The sequence below is a fragment of the Cavia porcellus genome, unplaced genomic scaffold (assembly GCF_034190915.1).
Source record: "Cavia porcellus strain 051 isolate PalLab524CR breed Dunkin Hartley unplaced genomic scaffold, mCavPor4.1 scaffold_19, whole genome shotgun sequence".
Classification (NCBI taxonomy): domain Eukaryota; kingdom Metazoa; phylum Chordata; class Mammalia; order Rodentia; family Caviidae; genus Cavia; species Cavia porcellus.
In genome coordinates this window covers 46883874-46906426 of record NW_026947502.1, presented here as the reverse complement: position 1 = coordinate 46906426, position 22553 = coordinate 46883874, and the positions used below count along the sequence as shown (strand labels likewise).

The window sequence follows — 22553 nt, the reverse complement described above, 5'->3', positions numbered from 1 at the left end:
AGGCAACATGGAATGCAGCAGCTTTTCCCTACAAAGTTTCAGAGTTTCAAGGAATTTAAAATGCAGATTAACCATTTTTTCTTTTAAATGTCCATTTCCTTTAAACTCTACATGCTGAGTAATGAAGTTCCTACTGGTCATTTTCAACCCCATAGGGCAGCCTGTGACAGTAGCCTGATAACCACTAAGCAATTCCTGCTTTCTGTTTATCAGTAAGAAGTTCGGATCCAAGGGGCCACATGATGACCCATTCTGGAGCCCTCCTATTTCTCCTCTCTCTATCTCTAATGAAAACTCCCTAACATCTTCCTTTTGTCTACAATTTCATTCACTGACTTCATGAGAAAATAAGCTGGAGTTTACATGGTTTGTAATGGAGTTCACTGTTTCACTCCTATCATTATCCTCATTTCACACAAGTCACCAACAGGTTAAGTGAATTTCCTGAGTCAGCAGCAAGCTAAAACCAGGGATATGCAGTGCTGCACTATTAATCCAGCCATCCTCGGGAAGCACTCCCTAGAGGGGAACGTGTCTCCTCTGAGTCACTAACTTAGCTCCTAGCTCAGAAGGGACAGAGGCTAGCTAATTCAGATTTGACATTCCTTCATTAACAGAATACAACTGAATCATAGAAGGTAAACACCTTGCTTGTGGAATGGCACACATTCAAATAAATTGCTACAGTTTATGTCTAAATGTTCCCCCAAAGCCTCATGCAGTCATGGGAGAGAAGCTGTGTGTGGTTCTGGGATCAAGGGTGTGTGATTAGTAAATCAGTCCACTGATTGGTTTGGTATAGTTCTGGCTGAGATTAAAGGTGTGAGTGCTATACCCATCCTAGGGCAGGTAGCTTGCAAACAAGATAAGAGACAGAAAGAGTCTTGTCTCCTCTTTCCCTGTTGCTTTTTGCTGTATTCTGCCTTCATGAATGGCTGCTCCTCTTCCATGTGCCACCCTGCCTTGGAGTCAGTCAATTACGAACTGAAACCTCTATAAAATGTGAACTAAATAACCTTTCTTCCTATAAACTTGGGTGTTGAGTATTTTATCTCAGCAACTAACACATAAGGTTTAGAATTTAACCATCTCATTTGAATAAACACTCGCCTTTCCCACCTGTCCAACTGCCTTTCCAAACTGCCTTTGCATCTTCTGGCCACTGGCCCAGAGCCCTCCCATCTAAATCTAACCTCTGCTTCCACCTCTATCGCCAGGCCCACTTCAGGGAACTCTGAAGTGCAGAAGACTAAGCAGCATATCGCTATCTGTGAAGACATGAGAGAGTGAGGGTAATTCACGCTGGTGTGAATGAGGCTGGAAGCGGAAGGGGAATAAGGAGGGGAAGGCATTTCCAAGCAAGAGCTGAGTAAGTCCTGCCTTTGCTGCATGCACCCAGAACCAAGTGGAGCTGTTTCCAAATGTGATGTCACTGTGAACACTCCCAGTTAGTCTGTCCATCTCCCACATGCTCCCCTCTTCGTCCTCTAAATCAGAGAATCTTGCTACTTTATTCAGATCTCTGAGTCAAAATGAAAGAAATTGTATTTGTGCATATAATTTTCATATATAATGTGAAATATATCATATTTCATATATGTATGAATATATATTTTCATACATAATATATATATGAATTAGATAATATATTATATGTATATATGATTTTTTTTATTTTTCATTTTTCATTATATATATATATATATATATATATATATATATCCCAATGCTTGAAACTAGATCTGAGTGCAAATCCCCCTGTGACCCTGGCCAGGTAACTTAACATCTTTTGACCTTCTAGGTCATCATCTGTGATCTGGACCAGAGCATGCAGTTACCAAGGCCTACCAGAGTCCTGGGTTCTGAGAACATTCCTTCATAGATGACTCCCCCTCCCCTCCCCAAAAGAACTCCTGGTCAAATAAGTCTAGGAATCAAAATTATATAGGGTTAACTGATGATCTTACAAATCTCAGGAATACTATCATGCTCAAATTGGTGTCATCTTCCAAGGCATTTTACTTCCAAAAGTAGATTTTAAGAGTGTTCTCTGTGTCGTGAGTAGAGTGGGGTCCTCCTTGCTTCTAGGGAATTTCTTTGAGGCTTACCATTTTTTTACATTGTTTTTTTGCTTTTCTAATGGCCCTCAAGGCAGAGATAGAAGCATAAAAGTTCCTTGGGCCTGAAAGTGGTACTGAGATAATTCTGCACAGAGTGTAAATTCAGAGTGCACAGGCTGGAACCTTTAGGTTGGTTGCTTTGCCAGCCACACTGAGCTCATGTCTAACACCTTGCCCTGTCCCTATCCTACCCTTTATTCTTTGCATTATCTCTTATGTCCCCACAAGATTCTGCTGTCTCAGGGTACGGCAGAACAGTGTGAGTTACAGCATAAGCAAAACTCTTTATGGATGGACTGGTGGGTGGACGGATGATGGAGGATGGTTGATGAATCAAGAAAGTGCATGATATAAAAATGAAAGCTCTGACCAAGGACTCACTGTCCCTACATCTGGACCCCAGGTCTTCTGTGATTAGTAGTCCTATGTGATATGAGTTCAAACTAGAGCAATCCAGGTCAGTTTCTATTAAAGACCTCTGCCAGTACGAAAGGACAAGAGAAGTGGGCCCAGTAAATCAGTTACGCCCTGATAACCAAAAGGTGATATCATATAAATCTTGTTATCTTGTGTATATGCTGAGCCTCAGTTTCCTCTTGCATGAAGTGGAAACAGTCTAAATTGTAGCCAAGCAAGTGGCATGTGTGAGTAAATAGGACATCAGGGGTCACATGATGGGCCAAGAAGCCACTGTCTTTTTTAAGACCTCTTGAGTTCCAGGCAATGTGTCCTTAGAAGTAGAAACGTACCCAAGATACCTCCCAACCAAATAAAGGTATCTCATTAATAGTAAGACAACTCTTAATATCAATTACTAGAAGTAAATATAATAACCTTGAAACATATGTACAGTCTCAGCGAAATCTGTCTGCAGAGTGTGTGTGTCCCATGGATCACCTGGTCCTGATCCACAGATAATTGTGAGCTGGTATTTCTCTGTGAGCTGGTATTTCTCAAGTTCCCCTGTTCCATGAATCATCTTATTCACCCCCCCCCCCCGTGTATTCTAGAACAGTCGCTACTATTATCCCTGTTTTAAAAATAAGAGAAAGGGCTTGGGAAGGCTCAACCTGGAGTTGTCATTAGACAATAGAGATAGAGCTAGAATTCAGATGTCAGCTGCCTGATGCCTGATCCCACAGACTTATCAGTGCTGTCTAATCTACAGCCTCCCCTTGTGCATATGTAAAGGGCACTTACATCTTGCTTTGTGGAAGCAGGTGAGGATCTGACTTCCATGAACGTAATGTATCTCCCACATTCTAGAGCCTTTATGCTAGGTTTCACCCAATCCCCTCATCCCAATGAGGCTCACTGTTTATTCTTTGCTGATAATGACACAGGTTCAGCTGTTTGTGATGTCCCAGGACCCACTGCTACTGACTAGAGGAGGCAGATCCACTCAGTTCTAGGCAGTAAGCTGTTCATAAGGCAGCAGTGTGGAGTTAGGCCACCATCTGTTCACATGTAAGGATGCACGTACTTCAGGAAATATCCTGAAATATTCAGAGGAGAAAAGGAAGGAAATACACATGACCATTTAAAGTAAATCATTTGATGGGCACAATTAGGTTGCTGTGTCCCCTCTTGACTTCCACATCCCTCTACTTTTCTCCCCATTTCATGCTCCACGAGTTGCCCTTTTGAACCTAACACTGACTGGTTCAATGGGGTGCTACTAATGTAATGAATTAATGCCTCTGCCTACAAGGAAAGCATGTCCTGAGTCCCAAGTGCTACTTATGTAATGAAACAGCAGCTATATTAATTATATCTAAATGCCTCCACTTATACTGTAAATGTGCCTGCACAACTCCGTTATTATGTTGCTCCCTAGCTCCTTTCACAGTCTCTGGGTCCTCTGAGGAATTCCCAGCTGATCTGCAGCCCCAAATAGCAGAAGCAGGGTTCGCAGGTGAGCCAAAGGTCTTCTTATTTCCATTGCACATTTCTTCAATGACCCAGCAGAGCATTTTGGAAACCGAAGGAGCCCTTGGGCAAGGGGAAATCCAAGATCAGATGTACCTAGTTTACATCCACACTCTGTTACTGACCCACTTGTTTGGCCATAGTACCATCACCTTGTTTCTCAGATCCTCAATCTTATTAGCTTACAGGGTTTCAAACACAGTAGATAGGAGATGAATCTGACCTTTCTATGTCTTGGGTGAGTCTATTCAGGCATAGGTGTCTCAAGTTGGGAATACTTATCTGACACATGTTATGTGCCAAATTCTGCATTTGGCCCAGGCCATTCATCGATGAAATAAAGCTGTCCATCTCTACACTTGGAAGATAAAGGAGAAAATTTCCATATATCTCAAAACTCATATTAACCACCTCATTATTGATTAACAAAGACATGATGTTGGCCAAATTGTTTAACACCATGGCCCTTCATTTTATTACCCATAAAATGAGAATAGCAGTTGACTTTCTTCATATGTCAATGATGACTACAATAATATGCAAAATCTTTAGCTTATACAAGGGTTACAACCTGTATTCAACAAACTATTGAAAATTTTCAGTGGATATCATAGTAAAAAATATCTATTTTTTAAATTATGTATAATTTATATGCTTTTTTTCTGTTTTGCCTTTTTAAAAGAAAAAATGGGGGACTCAGGGCATCAGTGTCATTGTCTGGAACCAAGGCTTCCCTGGAGAGAATTCCTGTGTATGAAGATCTACTCAGGTGGTCCCAGCAAGCTGTCTATGAATGCAGCACTGTGACTTAGGCCTCAGTTTGCCCACCCACGCAGTGAAGGGACATCCTGGAAAGAGTACGAGGTAGGTGATCCAATTGGCCTTGGAGTACAGAATCTTCAAGAGCTTCTTTGACTGTTTTCCCACATTTCCTAAAGCATAATCCCTGGGCACACCCTGGACCATATGTCTATGAAGTAAAGTACACTGGCTCACATTTCTAAGTGCCATGTACGTTCAGAGTGAAGCAAATAAGGAAATGGAAGGAAGGAAACGATGTCACCCTGCAGCCGTACAGTAAAGATGATATAAAATGGCACAGATGTTTTAGAGACATGTAGTTCACTCCTAACCAAGAACTGAATGAAATGTTTCAGTAACTCAGATTCGACACATCTATAGTCCTACACGGAAACGGCTTTGTGACAAATGCCAAAGGAAGGAGGTCATATGTGAACCATCATATATTACACAACCCAGTCTTCAAGAAGTGTTCAGAATGGGCCGCTGCATGTAGAATACAGATTTGTGGTATCTGGAGACTACAGAGTATGTGTGCGTGCATGTGTGTGTGTGTGTGTGTGTGTGTGTGTGTGTGTGTGTGTGATCACTTCATGGATATAGTTTTTCACTTAAGGTGATGAAAATGTAGGAGAACTAAACAGAAAATGTGGTTAGATAACATTTTGTTAATGCTATCAAACATTTTTAAATGTTTAACTTTCTGTCTTAGTTACTGTTCTTTTGTTGCTGAGACAAAAATACTGATTCCCAAATTAAGGAGAGAAAGGTTTATTATCTCAGAGTTTGTGGAGGTTTCAGTCCATAATCAGCTGGTTTCAAGGCAGGGTAGTGTGGCAGAGGGAAATAATTCATGGTGGCAGAAGGCAGCATAAGCAACAAGAGCAAAATGGGGAAAGTAAGCCTCTTCTCCTCCATTATATTGCAAATAATTACCAGCCCTAATGTGCATACCCTATGCCTTAGGATGTACTACCACTGAGTTATTTAGTTAAGCTTCTAAGCTTCTCAAGTTGACACTGCATCAAACATTACAGTTTGTAACATGCATTTTATATCAGTTGAAAAAAGATCTCCAATACCATGCATGCTTGTACTGTATAACATGTATCCAATAGAACAGTGAAAATAACTAAATTGTTGTTGACCTCCAAAATAATTAGCCATCATCATTCATGTCATTTCCCATCTCTGATGGGCTTTTACTTCAATTCCACTTGCTCCTTCTCAGCTTAGGTTCACGGATTAAGCCTCTTTCTCAGAGACATGGCCCCAAGGGTGTGAAGCTACAGGTTATGTCCTTTACACATTTTTCTCTGGTGCTCTGCAGAACTGACCAGGGTAGTCACTTGTTCTGGGGCATAAAGAAGAGCAAGTCTGTCCCCTGAGCCTGCACACATCCTGGCCATAGTTGTGGGAGGTCTCCTGGAGGTGATGTTCTGCTGGTTTCTTTCTTGGCTCCAAACTGTGCAAACAGGAGGTCATGGTTTTCTGTCTAAGCTCTGCTATTCAAGAACTGTGTGACCTTGGGCAAGCTGCTGCACATCTTCTGTAAAGTGGGAAGTGCTGTCCTACTTAGCACTGGTCAGAGCTCAAGGATATCATGATCTAGTACACAGGACTCTCCTGTAAATTGTATGACAGGCAATGTATCTCTTTCAATTCACACAGGCAAAGGGGCCCAGAGGATAAAGGAGATGCTGAATGAATTTTTCAGGGTATCTGTTTCAAAAAGGCTGTTGCTAAAAATAGCAAACCTTCTATGGATGTTTTCATCTTAAATCTGCACAGTTTTCAAGTCAAAGTCCTATTACTGTCCCTCTCCACCCTTGCAGCATCAGGACAGTGGACACAGGTGCTCAGTAAATGGAAGGCTCAGCCACAAGTGTAATGATAAATCAGTCACATCAGGAGACCTCAGGCAGAGCATCTGCTCACAAACTTTCAGACTCAATTCAAGGTGTTCAGTGAGAATTTATAGAGTTCGATGCAAACAGAAGCTCCTGAGGGTGAAGAGAGAGGGTTGTATAAGAAACCAAGAGTGCATGAAACTCAGTCCCCAAACTAAAGGCCACCCATTATTTTCAAGAAGCATACTGAAGTCATGATCTGTCTCTAATGAGAATATTTTTTGAGGTAGCCACTGAGATGTCCAAGGTTATGCTACAAAAGAAGATAAAATGCCTTGTCTTTGCTGTGTGTTTACCTCCCAAACTTGGCTGCCCTGATCAGTATCTGTTTCCTCTAATATGGAATCTGACAAGTTCTTTGACAGGCACTTGTTCAAAGACTGACTGAGATAAGAGCATATGCCTTGCCAGCCAGCCTTCAATTGAGACCTCACGGCCGACCTAACGTAATACCTTCCTCATGCATATTTAACCTTCCACTCAGTATCACACTGGTAAAATAATAACAGGAGAAATAACCATAATACAGATTTTGTAAGAATTATCCATTTAGGGACCCTGCTGTGGAGCATCATTTGAATTGATCTTCATGTCCTTATTTTTCTGGGACAGTGTCTATGTGTCTAGTGTCCCAGATGAGTTGTGAATTGCATCTTCATCCACTCTCAAAGGCATCTGGGTTTGCATAATACATGGAGTGATCATCCTACCCTCTCCAAGACTATATGATGACTCTTGCTGTCGATCTGCTTTTATAAACCAGGCAACGGAATCTCCTACAGACTGTTTCAACAGGGACGGAAAACAGTGTTCAAACCCAGCCCCTGCAGAAAGGAGGCAGATCCATGTGCTCCATCAACCATTCTGCCAAGAATGAATGAGGCAGCTATCCCTCTGCCTCAAGATAGAGCAGAGGATCTGTGAGGATAGGCTGAAGGACCACAAGGAAGCAGAAAGAGTGAGGCTCAAGGTTCTATCACCCACTGCCAACAAACCAAGTCCCTCCTACAGGTTATAGTCATAGGGGAGGCCCCCTCTAAGGATCCTTTAGGGAAAAGTAGGGGTTCAAAAAACCAAACTCCATGATTTTACTTTTGTGATGATTTTACCAGTTCCTAGAACAATATCAGATATATCAGGTCTCCAGAAAATGAAAGATGAAGTATTTTCATTATCCGATAATTCTCCAGGCTTAAAATACTTTACAAAAGATTGATGCAGATTCTTTATATTCATATAAAAATTCATGACCTGTCAGGACCATCCAACTTTAAAGCGTATTGTACAGAAGCACAACAAACCGCATAATCACAGAAAGAATCTGAAATTATCTAGCCTTGTAGGCAAATTGTATACCTGGCATGTTGGAAATAGAATATATTATTGCATATAATGTAATATATATAATATAATATAAACTAATATATGTAATTATTATATATAATCACTTTCAGAGATTACCAAACAAACCACACTTTCGATTTTCTCCTCAAACTTATCCTTGGCTAGCAAACACACCTTGCACCCCCTCAGTGCCAGTGCATACCTTTAGATCTGTATAGAGATTATTCCTCGCTTACCAGTTTTCATTCTTATTTGCTTTCCAGAGGCCCTGCAGAGTGCCTAGCACTGTGTGAAGACCCAGAATTATCAGATGGCTAATGGATATCTGAGGGAGTGCTGGCGAGAAGTTCCCTGCACTGGACCTTTCTGAAACCTGGGACACAAGAAGATAGCTCTCAAATGGGTCCAGTGCCTTGATTTTGGATGTTCACAGCTCTAGAACAATGAGCCAAATCAAGTCATTGTTTATAACTTATGCACCCTGTTACTCAGTTATAGCAGCCTAAAATGGACTAAAGAAACAGAAAGAGGAAGATGCATATCCGGCACCAGCAGATATAAGACAAATAGGTGCCACTTTTCCAGGGCCCTGCTTTCAACCAACAATACTGGAATGGCTGGAGTAAGGGGTAGTGCCCAGGATCAGTTCAGGTGTCAGAGACTAGGTGCTAGACTTGAACTCTAGTCATTACTATAGGCATACACCCAAAGATCTCTGCACTTTATCTGTCTCACCTCCCACCACCAGCATCATGGAAAGGAAGTAGGAGGAAGGGAAGAAGTAGAAGATGAGTTACAGAAAGACTGATACAGATGCTCTCCAGACAACAGGGCTCATACACAGAAAAACAAGGAGAAAGAATAGCTCAGGGTCAACTAGACTGAGAAGCACCCAAGACACTACCTTGTCTGACAGGCTAAAGTCTTCCTTCTCACCAACACTGTGTTGTGTCTGGTGTTGTAGTAGGTACTATAAAGTCAGGAAACTTACTGATAAGGGATTTCTCATTTCTCCCAGGAAATAGAACACACATCCTCAAATAGCAGGATAAGAAGTATTCCTGGGATACCCACCATCAACCAGATTGTACCCAGTGTTTCCCTCCAATAATTCACCTCCACCGAGAGAGCAAGGTGCTTCCTGCTGAAGATGAGACAAGGCACATGGAAAAAAGGGCACATTCCCAAGAGAAAAGGATAGTGCCAGGATTTCCCATGGGTTCTGCCTACCGAGCTGTGACTCACAGCCACAAAGGTTCTTCCAATTCAAAACTGAATAAGGCAAATTAGAATGTTTGCAGAAACTAGTGTTATAGGCTGAATGTTTTTCCCTTCAAATTCATGCATTGAAGCTCTAATCCTTGAAATTATGGTATTTAGAGGTATAGCCTTAGGGGTATAAGGTGACTAAATCATGAAGTGAGAGCATTCATATCTTGATATGGCGCCCATGGAAGAAAATATGTGATTGTTGACTTTCTACTATATGAAGATTCAGCCGGAAGTGAACCAAGTGCAAATTAGGCGGGTCCTCTCCAGACAGCACATCTACCCACATTGGTATCTTAGACTTCTTGACCTCCAGAACTGGGAAGAATAAGTGCTCGTTGTTTAAGCCTCAGAAGTTATGTATTTGTTCACTGCCCATGGCACCTGTTAAAGCTATCCAAACCAACTGAGATAAGACAATACTTTATCGGATTCACTGCAAGTAAAAAATGTGACAGTGGTCCCTTGTGGCAACTTCCCAACAAGCTCCTCTTCAGAACCAACACCTCTCATTGACTTCTTCTACTCAGCCTTTTACATATCCAGAAGAGACCCTGTCACCCTCTACTCCCAGGATCCACTTGGTAGAACCTTGCAGATTGCTCACCCTGCTAATCTGGGAGAGCAGCCCCAAGGCACTTATGGTATTGGAGTCAACTTTCCTTGGCAGGACTCATTCAAGTGAGTTATCAAATATTGCCCCCAACAGCATACAGTTCTTTGTACAACCAGGAGTCTTCTGCTAAGAAAAAATAGTTTGCTCACACAGATACATAGGGATCATTTGCTTTAACCCTTTAACAATACACAAAATAGAATTTTAGCTTTGCTCTACAATTAGTAAACTAAGAAGACTGAACTGGTTTGCCAAAATCACTTGATATTTGGGCTGCAAATAACCTTGTGCTCCAGACTTAGTAACGCTGAAAGCATGCCGCATCCTACACATTTTTCTGGACCTTTCACTGCTCACTACCCTCTCCCAAGGTTACAGACCTCAGCACCCTCTTGATATTTCACTGAACAAAATATCCTGAGCTCAGAAGTGGTATAGAATAGAGACTTTTAACCTCAGAGGGTATTTTGTGGTTATTTATTGGGGAGAGGCAAGATAAGTGACTGAACATCCTAACCTGCTCAAGCACAGCCCTCCCAGCAGCAAGGCCAAGATTGAGAAATCCTGGGAACACGGAATAGAGAGGAAATTACAGCTAATCTTGCTTTGTTTTGAGTAATTTTTGTGTAATTAACTAAGTTTTGAAATAGCCCTATGAGATTGGCAATGTTACAATTTTATTTAAAGGAGAAAATGGAAGCTGGAGAGTTTATTTGAGCCTCTCAAGGGCATTAAACCTAAAAGTTCACCCTCACAGCCCACACCATAAACTCTCCTGCAGACTGCCCTCCATAGTCAAACATAATTAAATGTAGGTGTGTAAGGCAATAGACTGACCTTCACTTTGCTCAAGGACCCCAAATCCTAGACTCTACTTCTACACAATCCCTCCCTAAGATTGCAAGGATTCTGGCTTTTGCCTCACTCCATGTCTCTTGCTACCTCTGACAAAAGCCAGGCACCATAATGGGAGATGCCCTAAAGAAAGGAACTTAGAATGCCAGCCAGCTGCAGTAACTCAATCCTGCCAAGAACCATTTCATAAACTTAAAAGTGGTACTTCCTTAAGAGGACTGCCACAGTTTAACCACAGCCTGGAGGGAGAATTGGGCCAGATCAGCCAGCAGCACCACATTCGGGTTCTTGACCATAAGCACCAGGGGATAATGCTTAGAGTTTTAAGTTGTTTCCCACTGCAAAAAATTGCTATCCACTGCAGAGATAACTAATACAATACATATACCTTTTAAAATGTCCGCAAATATCAATCACTGTGACTGAATAACTGTGATAATTTTTATGGTAGCCCACTGAAATCTCCTGTACACGTATACGCACACACAAACACACACAGAGACACACCGCACACCACACCTCAAACATCAGAAATATATTACCTCTCGAGTCAGTTCATTCAGTTTTCACCATAGTAACAAATAGAAAGTTTTGATACTAGATTTCCTAGGATAACTGCCCTATAAGTCACTTAAACCCAACAAGCTTCAGTTTCACTGTGTGTAAAATCAAAACTATAATCAGTTTGCACAATCTGAAAAATGGTAGTGACAATGACAGGAAATAATATCATTAGAAGAAAACTCTGCAATAAGAACAGACGTTTCTGCCAATGCAGACAGTTGTTCCTATGCTATCATCCAGTCCATTTGGGGCAATCAGGCACTCTATATTCCACACAGCTTACTGGGGCTGGCACATTAGAATTATTAGGCCTAAAAAGAAAGAAGTTGTTCTTTAATTTTAAGCTTCCAAAGAGACTTTTGAGTTTAGTGAAACTCAAAAGCCTATGAATTTGGGTATGGATAGTAACTTTAGATTATTAAGTAACTAATCTTCTTCCCTTTCCCATCCCAGAACCAGAGTGAATTCTGTTTGTTCTGGGGCAATTTCAAAGTGCTGCAAAGAAAAAGAAACTGTTTATAGCTCCAATGTGTTTTCTGGTAAAGTGTCCTCCCTCTTCTCGTTCCCTGAGACTTGGCTGAGCATGCTTATTGTAAATAAAGAATGAGAGAATTCAGATGACTCCCTGTCCAGAAAGCATCTGTGTCATTGTTGGGTCAAGCTTGAAAACACACAATTTCTGAATTTTCCAGTCACCATCTTGTTTCCTCCCAAAGGAACTGAGACCTCAGGGAGCCAGAAGTGGAAACTGCACAATTATGAATGAGGATCCTGTGGCATATACAAAGTCCAAAGTCAGATACAGATGACACACACACACAAGTCTAAACACACACAAGTTCTCAAATCCCTCTCTTTATGCTATTGCCCTCTGTGAGCCCGAGAACTTAGATTCACCCTTGTAGAAAAATGACAAAATCTGAATTCTTCTATTGTTTTCATCTACAGCCTGGCAGTCAGAACACAAATGGGATTCCCCTACAGAAAGGTATTTTGGTAAATCTGTGTGGCTGAGCTACATCATCATAACTGAAGAACCTTACAGACCATCTGATCCAGCACAGGCGGCTAATGAGGAACAGTTCCCCTCTCGAGTGGGAAACTGACCCTGACCTTCCCACATGCTGTCTCTGATCCAACATTAGCTATCCATGGTGACAGTGACAAAGCGTTTATTCATAGGATCTCTGCTCAGGAGGGAACTTGCAGGGCAGCTGTCTCAATTTAAAGTTTAAGAACAAAGACCGAAATAGGAAAAGAGAGAGAGTGCTGCACAGAACAATGTAGCAGCAAAGATAAAGTGGAATCTCTCTCAGGTCCAGTGACTCCACACATGCTCCTTCCATTACACAGAAGTCTTCCCAAGGAGCAAAGCTAGAGATCACCTGCAAAATGCCAGGGATTTAAGTGGCTGCAGACAGAGGACCACGAGGCAGTTAATCAGCATGAGGTGCTAATCCAGTGATGGTCCTAACAGCAATCCTATTACTTTCCAGAGTCCCAGAATAAATACCATTGACAGATGAACTTGCTCCAGTCTTTTGAATTCCCATAGGTTCCTCTCCTGAAAGATGTCTCCATGCAGTTATTCCATCATTTCTCAGATTAAAAAACTAAAGTCCATGTTCTCTGGCACAGCATTCCAGGGGTCCTCTTATCTGGCTTTGGTGCATTTTCCAAGCCTTTTTTCCCTCCTCATGGTCCAGTTATGGTTGATCTCCAGTCTTCTGCACAGTCTGCAGTGCTCATTCCTGTCCTGCTCTATGGAACAAAACCCAACTAAGCTTATAAATGCAGCCTGAGTAGTACATTCCCAGTTCATCCTTCCTCTAACATATGCAGCATGAGAACCCTATAGCAGAGCAGAGCAGAGGTTAGGGCCCAGTAACCAACCAAGCAGAACTACCTCTTATTTACTGTGTGATCCTGGGGAAATCTCCTGACCTTCTCGAACCTTTAATTCACAGGATGGGATATCAGTTCAGTCATCTTCTAAGGACAAGTGACTTTCATAACATAACACTTGTAACACACTTTAGATATAACTTAATACATGTTTTATTTATTTATATTGGTAAAATAGGATTATTATAGAAACAATTATATTTTAATGTCTCATTTTTATCTTGTTTTAGCATCATTTTAATTTTTCACTTTCTCTGCACTGTATATGTTAAAAAGTTCAAATTTCTATTTTGTGCATTCACTCATTTACAAATTAGTTATTAAGCAACATATATATCAGCATCCTTCTATGTACTAGAGATTATGAGCTGGGAAAAAAGTCTTCAGTTCTCTTTTGAATATCTCTACTTTATATTGCAGACAAATGATGTAAGCCTGTTTACTTCAAACCTGTTTTTACCAGAAATTTAACTCTTGACCTCAAGCTTTCCAGCCAGGCTCTGTGCCACTCAGCTGTATCCCCAGATCCTTCCAATATATTGTTAAAAGTTATCTTACTGATCTACACAAACTGAATCTTTTTCTTGAAGTGTATCCTTCATGATATAACAACTTCGTCATTCTAAACAACGCCTGTGCATCATTTCAGAAAATACTTAAACCTTCCCAGTGATCTCTCCACTTTTACATTAGCAAGTTGTGATCCAGTTAGCCTAGGTCATTTGTTCTGGGATGTACAAGTAGGAATTGAGAGCACTGGGATTCAAAACAGTTACAACCAACCTCAAACTCCTCCCTTTTCCACTAGATTATTAGCTCTTCTGCTTATCGAATATTAAGCCACTGCCTCCATCCGTGCATTGGTGAGTGGAGTACTTAAGGGGGAATTTTTCACAATCTCCTTTTTGGATTTTTTAAATTGGAATTAATGAAAATTTTGTCTTTTTTTTCTGGTTTTTGTGATTGTTTGTTTATCTGTACCAGGAATCAAATTCAGCACCTTGTTGCCTGCCAGGCAGGCACTGAGCTGCTGAGCTATATCTCCAGCTTCTGTGAGAGATTTTGAACCATATTTTCCACTGAATTTTATAAGTATTATTTTTCAGGTGGATTTTTATAGCAAGCCTCTAATACCTTGCTACCACTTAACCTCTGAAATGATCGACTAGCCATATTTCATCCACTGACTTCTCTTTCACCGTAAAATATGTCTGTGGGAACAAATGGTTCCCATAGCTATGGTAGTTCTACAACATTGTCATTACCATTTAAGTACAAAAGTATGTATTGCAAGTACATACTATTAACTATTTTGAAGATAATATGCAATATATTAACCATTGTTAATTTCCTATTATTCTGCTTTGAAATTATGAATCATTGTTTTTATTCTTTTGTCATTGTAAAGTTAAAAACAAACAAGCAGAAAATAATTTAAAAGAAAAGCAGTAAGAGCTGGCATTGAGTAAGTATTCATCAGCTAACAGGAACACTACAATACTTTGCTCACATGGGTACATGTGAGTCTTATACCTGTGAGATCACTCCAACATTGCAAATGAAAAAGACTCAGTGAGCAAGAGACCTAACCAAAGTTCAAACATCATGATTGGGAAGGAGGGCTTTGTTGTAAAGCATGCGTTTTTGGTGCCATGTTTCAGCCACAAGTACTTACTTAAAAACATAGAAAGCCATTAGTAATAAGGTAAGAATCACTTTAAAATGTAGGTGGGGAGGAAGGAGACAGAGCTTTCTCTTGTAATCCTGCAGCTCTGATGCCAAAGAATGCCTTCTAGAATGCCTATATTGGAATGCATATTGTTAGCAAAGCCTCACTCATTGGCTAGAGTAAACATTAGAATGACTTTGGCACAATGAAGGAGGAAGTAAGAACTATGCTTCAATTCATTCAGAACAGCAGAAAACAGATTGAGCACAGAGGGGCTTGACTTTCCCTCCCAGCCCATCCCTTTCTGTACCTCCAAGCTTCCAACTCGTCAGAGCTGTCCTCAGTGCTGAAACTACGCAGGGAAATGATTGTCATTTTGCTTCATCCTGAAGTTCAAAGGAAGATGACAGTACTGCTGTAAAACACCATGGGCATCAACAAGAAACCTAACTCTCAGATTATGCATCAGAATATGACAGAAAAAATAATAGTTATATAGAAAAGTGTCCAACTTCATTTGTAAGGTGGCAAAAACAAATTAAAATCATAATATTATAGCATTTCATATTGACTAGAATGGTTAAAATAAACGAGGCAGACAGAATAAGTGCAGGTAAAGATGTGAAATAAGTGTGAACTGTTCTTTCTTTGATAAATTATTTGGCAGTACTTACTGAAACTAAACAAACACCTTTCCCATTAACAGTTAATACTCAACAGAAGCACATAAACTTAAGCATTAAAAAAGCATAAGAATGCTACTATAATTTTCCTATACTAAGCATGCATAATTCATAATTCATATTAGAATAGGTAAATTAATTGTAGTCTAGTCATACTCTGTTACATGATAAAGCAGAAAATGACCTACAGCTGTACATAGCAATATGAATGAATTGCACAACAATGTTTGAGCACAATAAGCCAAACACAAGAGAGTATACATCATATGATTCCCCTTGGATAATTTTTTCAAAACCAGTAAAGACTAACTTATGGTATTAGAAGTGAGAAGAATAAACACATTAATGAGTAGAGGGTTGATTGAAAAATGGTACCATGGTGATTTTGGGGTGGATGCTATACTACTTTTTGATCTAGGGGGCTGATTAAGTTGAAGATTTAATTTTGGGAAAATTTTTCCAGGCTGTATAACACATACGGATTTTACAATATATTTTGATAAAAATTTTAAATCTATGGCACTGACATTTTTGAGGTATGATTTTTACCTGATTTCTCCAAATTTTCTATTTTAAATAAAAGCTACATTTCAAAGGCATAGGTTGAATTTCCTGAATCTTGACCTGAAAGACAGGAGTTATGAGACTCGCTGTTCCAAAATGAATGTCATCATCACAGAAGATTACTCATAGTGTTAAAAGTTGTCAGTGCTTGTGAATGTGTGAGTACAGAAACATTATCACTTTAAGCTATGACTGCTCCTGAGCTGGGAGTGCCATTAACAGTATCCACTCATTCTACACACACAGGTCCTAAAAAACAGCTGTGCCACCCTATCCCAAGAGTACAGAGTGTTGAAATCGATGCTATGCTATTTCCTTGTAATTTCCCACATTTCAGTTTATTTTGTGTGGCATGACCTAATGCATCTTTCATTCTTTTTTTAGGATTTTTTAAAAATTTATTTTGAAAGTAGTAAAATACAACAGATCAAGACAGAATAAAGCCAACTGAGACCATGTAGTAAAATTGGTACAGAACTTCACAGCACATTACCAGGAAAACAGTAATAGTTATCACACTATATTTCATCATCTTTACAATAGTTTTTCTTTCTATCATGTATATCAAAATAAAATGCAATGCAGAACATTATAGAAATTATCAAAACAGAATATTGAATAAAGCTGTACCACGAATCAGAATAAAGCAAAACAGTAATAAAAATATTAGCCTTCAAAGAGATGGTAGAAGGAAATGCCCCTTATTTGTTATGGTCAACCTCCCAAGAGATGCTCAGATTTCTGGTTCCCATTTGCTAACGGGGGGACAGGGAAGAGGGATAAGGGAAGTGGGATGTTTGACTTTAGGCCGTGCACCAGTAGGTTCACTATTGCTTAGCAGGGAGGCAAGCTGCTTGCTTGGTTTCCCAGGGTCCTAAGTTCCAACATGGCATGGATCTCAAGAGACACTGGTGGTTCTTCCCCTGGAAGGGCCGCAGTCTGCCACACCCTGCCGCTTACCAGGGAGGCGAGCTACTTGCTTGGTTTCTCCACATCTTTCATTCTTAACATAGGCCAGTTCACCCAAAACACGCTCTTTGTGTTTCTGCATCTTATCCCTACCCAGACTGCCCCCAACTTCTTTAAATTCTATCTACCAGTGTTTCCAGTGCACACCATTCTCAAAGCTCACACACACATGCAAATTCCTCAAAACCCACTCCCTACTTTTGATTCTCATTATGTTTGTCACTTCTCCAATAACAATTACAGCACCCTTGTAGTATTAGGTGTCAACCACACATCAAGGTCTAGTGTAAATGTTTTACATCAGCTTGTAATCCAATTATTGTGGATACATTCTTATTTTTTAATAAATTATGAAACAAATTAACAGAAACTATGGGAATTTCATGTTGTTGCTAAGTATATAAACACACGTATGTACATGTATGCTAGATAGATAACTATACTACTAATCATTCTTAGTTGCTCAAAAAGAACAGTTTGTGCGGGTGTTGTTTGATTGATCATTTTTGTGTCTAGATTTTGTAACTTGAAAAACCAGTTCTGAGATAACAATGTTAACTAACGTTAATTCCCTACTTTTTTCCTTTTTTGAAATTCAGTATCATTTCTATCCTTTTACTCTGTTTTGCTTTTTAAAATAAAATAAGTATTAGACACAGTTGGGAACTTGGTGACTTATATTTCAAGGGCAGAGCTCGCAGACTCCAATGCTGAATTATCTGCCATAAACTATCTTAGCTTGTCATTTATTGCTGAAAGTATGAACTCACAACATGGTCAATTTAGGTACAACAATGCCTCAGTCTGCAGCATTATCGTGACATGTATGTTTACAGAAAAGCAAGGGAAAAGTGAAGGAGGTCCACTTCAATGCATAGGACATTTTAACATACCATGTTTAATAGAGGGTTCATAAAATTGGAAGACCAGATCTGAAATGTACTATCAGTAGCTGCCAACAAGCGTACCTGTGCAACTTCGTGTAGCTATAATAGGACAAAGAGTATTCTCAGTTGTCAGAAATGCTAATCATGGCTCATAGAAGTAGAGTAATTACTGCAAATAGCAGCAAATAGCAGCATCTGTTTTGCTTTCTAATACTTCTATCCAAGGCTCTTTCCACCACAAGACCTCCTTAAAGATACAGATATCTGCAAGCTTTACAGAGAGCACTACTAATTTCATAATGGAAGACTACTGAGGTCACATTTGTTTTTTTTTAATAGACATTATTCTTAAGTTTGTTTTGATCCTACTGTTTGGATGCAGGTTTCTATTCATCCTTCAAACTCTAATTCAAGCACCTCATTCTCTAGAATGTTTTCTCAGATTTTATACTCTTCTAATGCATTCAACAAACTTCTCTGGAAGACTCCTATGCAGCAAGTAGTAAGCTGTCAGGGATTCAGTAGTTAATAAAAGCCAGTACTCTCATCGTCCAGAGCTTACTCTGATGAAGGAGGCATGCGGTGCCTTCGAGGGCAACCTCTAGCTGTGGTAAATGCCATGAGGATGGAGAGTTTAGAGAACAATGGGGCATTGGAGATGGGAGAAGCTTTCCAGGTGCTCAGGCAGAAGTAATTAACCCACGACCATGGCCCTCTAAGTCTGTGCTCATTTTGCTAGTAGTGCTTTATTATGTTCTTGTTCATGAGTAATACAAGGACAGATCCATGTCTTATTCACATGCTGTAGAAGACTTGCATGGCTTATTACAGATGGCAAATGGATCTCACAACCTGGCTTTTATTATGATCACAGCAGTGTTATTCCTGCTATGCTAGAAACTGCCTTCACTATTAGAGCAAAATGCAGGAGGTGTCTGAGTGAACATGAGCCTTATATGATGAAGTCTATTTTAACTGCACCTTCTTGGCATCTGAAGAGTGAAAGCAACAATTTTTTGATGACAAAAGAAATGAGAAAGCTGAACACCTCCAACTCCTTCCCCAAAATGCTAATTTGTTTTTGGGGCTTTCTCTCCATTCCTTTTATTGCAATTTCACAAGTTGTGGCTTCTGTTAATGACTGTTCACAAATCCAATTTGATGATTATGATTTGTATTAAGCCTGGTTACAACACTAGCATACAAGCAAGACAACAGAGACAGGTATGTGATCGATTAGCCCGGAGTGGAGAGCACAGATGCTACCTTGGCAAGACAAGACCTTTGCTCATAGGAGATTTAAAATTTAGAACTGGGCAACTTTTTCATTTGGAATGCTCCTTTAAGAAATCTTGCCTAACCACCATAATTGAAACAGAACTCACTGAGGGTTGAGAAGATACATTCAAAATCATACAGTAAATGAGAAACAAAATTGAACTCTTGGAGTCTGAGGGTGTTTTGTTTTGTTTTGTTTTGTTTTGTTTTGTTTTGTTTCGTTTTGCAAAAATTCCTCCTACCATGCGCAGTTATTTTATTAATGCACCAGAGATGAAATTCTAGCCTGGATGTGTGTATGAGGGTACTTTCTAGAAGCCTACATGAGTTTTAAATTTAGTGCAGATTTTTCTTCATGGCATGGAACTTGATCCCTTAACCCTCTTTCCTCTGCTCCTCAGGATGTTGGTGACATAAATATCTTACTCTTCTCATTCTAGGCACACTGCCATGCCATCTGAACTAGTGACAATAGCCACTGTTTATCTGTACCTGTTAGGAGCCACATCCAGAAATATCATAGTCATGTCCTTCTTCTCAAACTCAGCTGAAAACTGCTGGGACATTCAGTGTGCATTGCACATGTCCAGTGATGTCTGCTGCCGCGCTGAGTTCAGTCACCATTTTTGCTTGCTCCCAGTTCTGAGGAAGCAGAAGTTTGAGCAAAATGCAGTCCTATAACTCTAGGTTCTGCCTGAGTGCTCTCAGCCGTCCATGGAATGTACTGTCCTGCACACAGCTCTCTCTTGCTGGGTGGTCAGAGTGCAAGCTGACACTCCCTGCACTCTGAAAGAAAACAGTCTTCGGAGTGAAGATGGACATGGTAAGCCTCTCAAGGGCCTGTCTTGGAAGATAACCAGCATCGCTTCTGCTGTGCTCTGTTTTGAAGCCAGGAGGCAGAGCTGGCCCAGATTTAAGAGAGGACGAAAAGGTTTCTCCTCTGGGGGGGGGGGGGACAGTGGTAAGTTCAACTTGTGAAAGCCCAGCTGAAGTGAGATAGAAAATATCATTGTAGGCATCTTCAGAAATAAAATATACTGGACTATCAAGGTGTGGATCATATTCTTTAGAGTCAGCCATTTCAAATCTGCCATTTGCTCTGTGTTTGTGGACAGTTAATTTACCACTGAGTCTTTGATTCCTCATCTCTAACATGAATATAATAGCATCTACCTCACAGAATTCCTTGAAATAATACATAAAATAAGGTATAAAAGAAGCTTCATGCCATAACCCACACAGAGTGAGGCTCTAGAAGGAGCTGCTGTAATCAGAGTAGCCAGAGACAGTAGTTTATTATCCAAATCTAGAGGACATTTTTGAAAGTAAAAGGAATAATTAGCTGCTTGGTAAAATCTAATTAAAGATAATACATGCACATACAAGAATTTATACTCACCTGCAGCCAGCATTATCATTAACCACTGAAATGAGGACAATCATGTGCAAACCAAAATTCAAAGAGATTAACTTGTTCAAGTTCACTCACTCACACTCACTTGCACACTCAGGGGTTTCTGCCTCTGCCAAACACTGAAAAGAGAAAGTATATCCTTGCCACCTTGGGACTTCACCTAAGGACAGAGAAGCTAGCTTACAACTGTAAAGGAAGAGGGAATACACCAGTAGACCTCGTTCATGAAAAAAAGAAAGTCCTGATTCAAATGACTGAAGCCATTGGTCCCCACTGCACTCTGTGGCCTGGCCTGATATCTGCTTCTGTAAATGAAGTTTTATTGAAAAGTAGAGACACCTGTTTACACATTCCTTATGGCTGCTGACATGCTATGATTATAGTGCTGGCAAGAGATTACACAGTCTGCAAAGCTTAACATATTTCCTATCTGACTTTGAAAGTTTTTCCCACTCCTGGATTAAACAATAGATAAAGGGGTTATTAGATGTCATAACTAAAGACTCAGTAGAAGATGATGCTGTGCACTAAATCACTGTTGTTTTGGGGGATTCAGGCTCCTTTTTCTATTCTGTGACCTTTGGGTTACCGCTTTTTCCAAGGCTGGATCCCTCTAAGTTTGCAAGATGATTATAGATATTGCAGATTTATTCTCACAAAACCCAGAGGATAATATTCTCCATAAAAGACAGCAGTGCTAAAAGTTCCTCTCTTAGATGAAAAGTAAAACAAAACGAAACAGCAGTGCTTCTCAGAGTTCCCTAGCAATGCCAGCACTGAGTCCGGGATGCTTCCCTACCTCGGCACTGAGAAGCGTAGGAGCAGACCAGTCTGGCAAATGTCAGTCAGAATAACCCCAGAGGCCAGCTCAGGCTGGGCAGTCACATGCCTGAGATCTGCAACCAAAGACCCCGTGCTGCACTATACTGCCCCTGTTGCCCAGTCTCATCTCTAAAACTGCAGTGCCCTTTGGTGTCTCCCACCATGTCCTTTAAGTCAAATGTGCTTTCTCCCCCTTTTTATTTAAATTATTTCCCCAACTTTTACTTCTCTTATTTTTCTTAGTGTCCATATTTGTGACTGGGTTAGATTTGTCCTCTAACCTCCAACAAGAATGTAAAATTCAAGGCCAATGATACAGCCAACACATTTCCACACATACCTTGACTTTATCTACCTCAGTGTGAGTATATGGCACATCCTCAGTGTGTGTCCACTGAACTGGACATGGCAGCAAAGATATGTAGCTGTACTTTCTTTGGGTTGTTGGAAATGATAAAGCTTGACATTCCTGCAATGGCCAGGTACCCCACAAAAAGACACACAACACAGGAGGCAATGCAGCAGCCTGCTATCCCTAGTAGAAAAGGGTCAAGAACCTGTGTGAAGTGCCCCAAAAAAGCAAGGTCTGATTTTTCTAACAGTGAAGGACCATTGAACAGTAAAAAAATTTACTCATTGACTATTATATTTTGGGAACTGTAAAGTATTATACGAGTGTTTAGTCTTCATAGAAATACCATTACACAAATGTAAGATCTGTCTCATAGATTATATTTAGTAAAGTCAAGCAAATTAAGCACACAGTATAAGAAGATGGAGATTCCACCTGAATCTCCTTGATGTCCAAATAAAGGACTTTCTTCTCAGTTGTATGGGTGACTTCTGACCAACAATTCAAGAATTTCACCCCAATGGGCATAGAGAACACATTTGTTAGAGAATGACAGATACTGAGGGTGGGGAAATGTTACAAGCTGTTGCAGCAGTCCAGAG

The 22553-nt window shown here is 40.2% G+C and overlaps 1 protein-coding gene across 5 annotated transcripts in view; it reads right to left on the bottom strand.

Annotated features, from left to right (window-relative positions):
- Positions 1-22553, bottom strand: part of Fam135b (family with sequence similarity 135 member B) — a 294122-nt gene that overhangs the window by 218902 nt on the left and 52667 nt on the right. Inside the window, exon 1 of one of the 5 annotated variants that reach the window (XM_063231032.1) lies at positions 15293-15435. The exons of the other annotated variants lie outside the window; for them this stretch is intronic. The gene's annotated coding sequence lies outside the window, so the exon portion shown is untranslated. Of the gene's footprint in view, positions 1-15292; positions 15436-22553 lie in introns of those variants that run through there. 5 annotated transcript variants of the gene reach the window in all.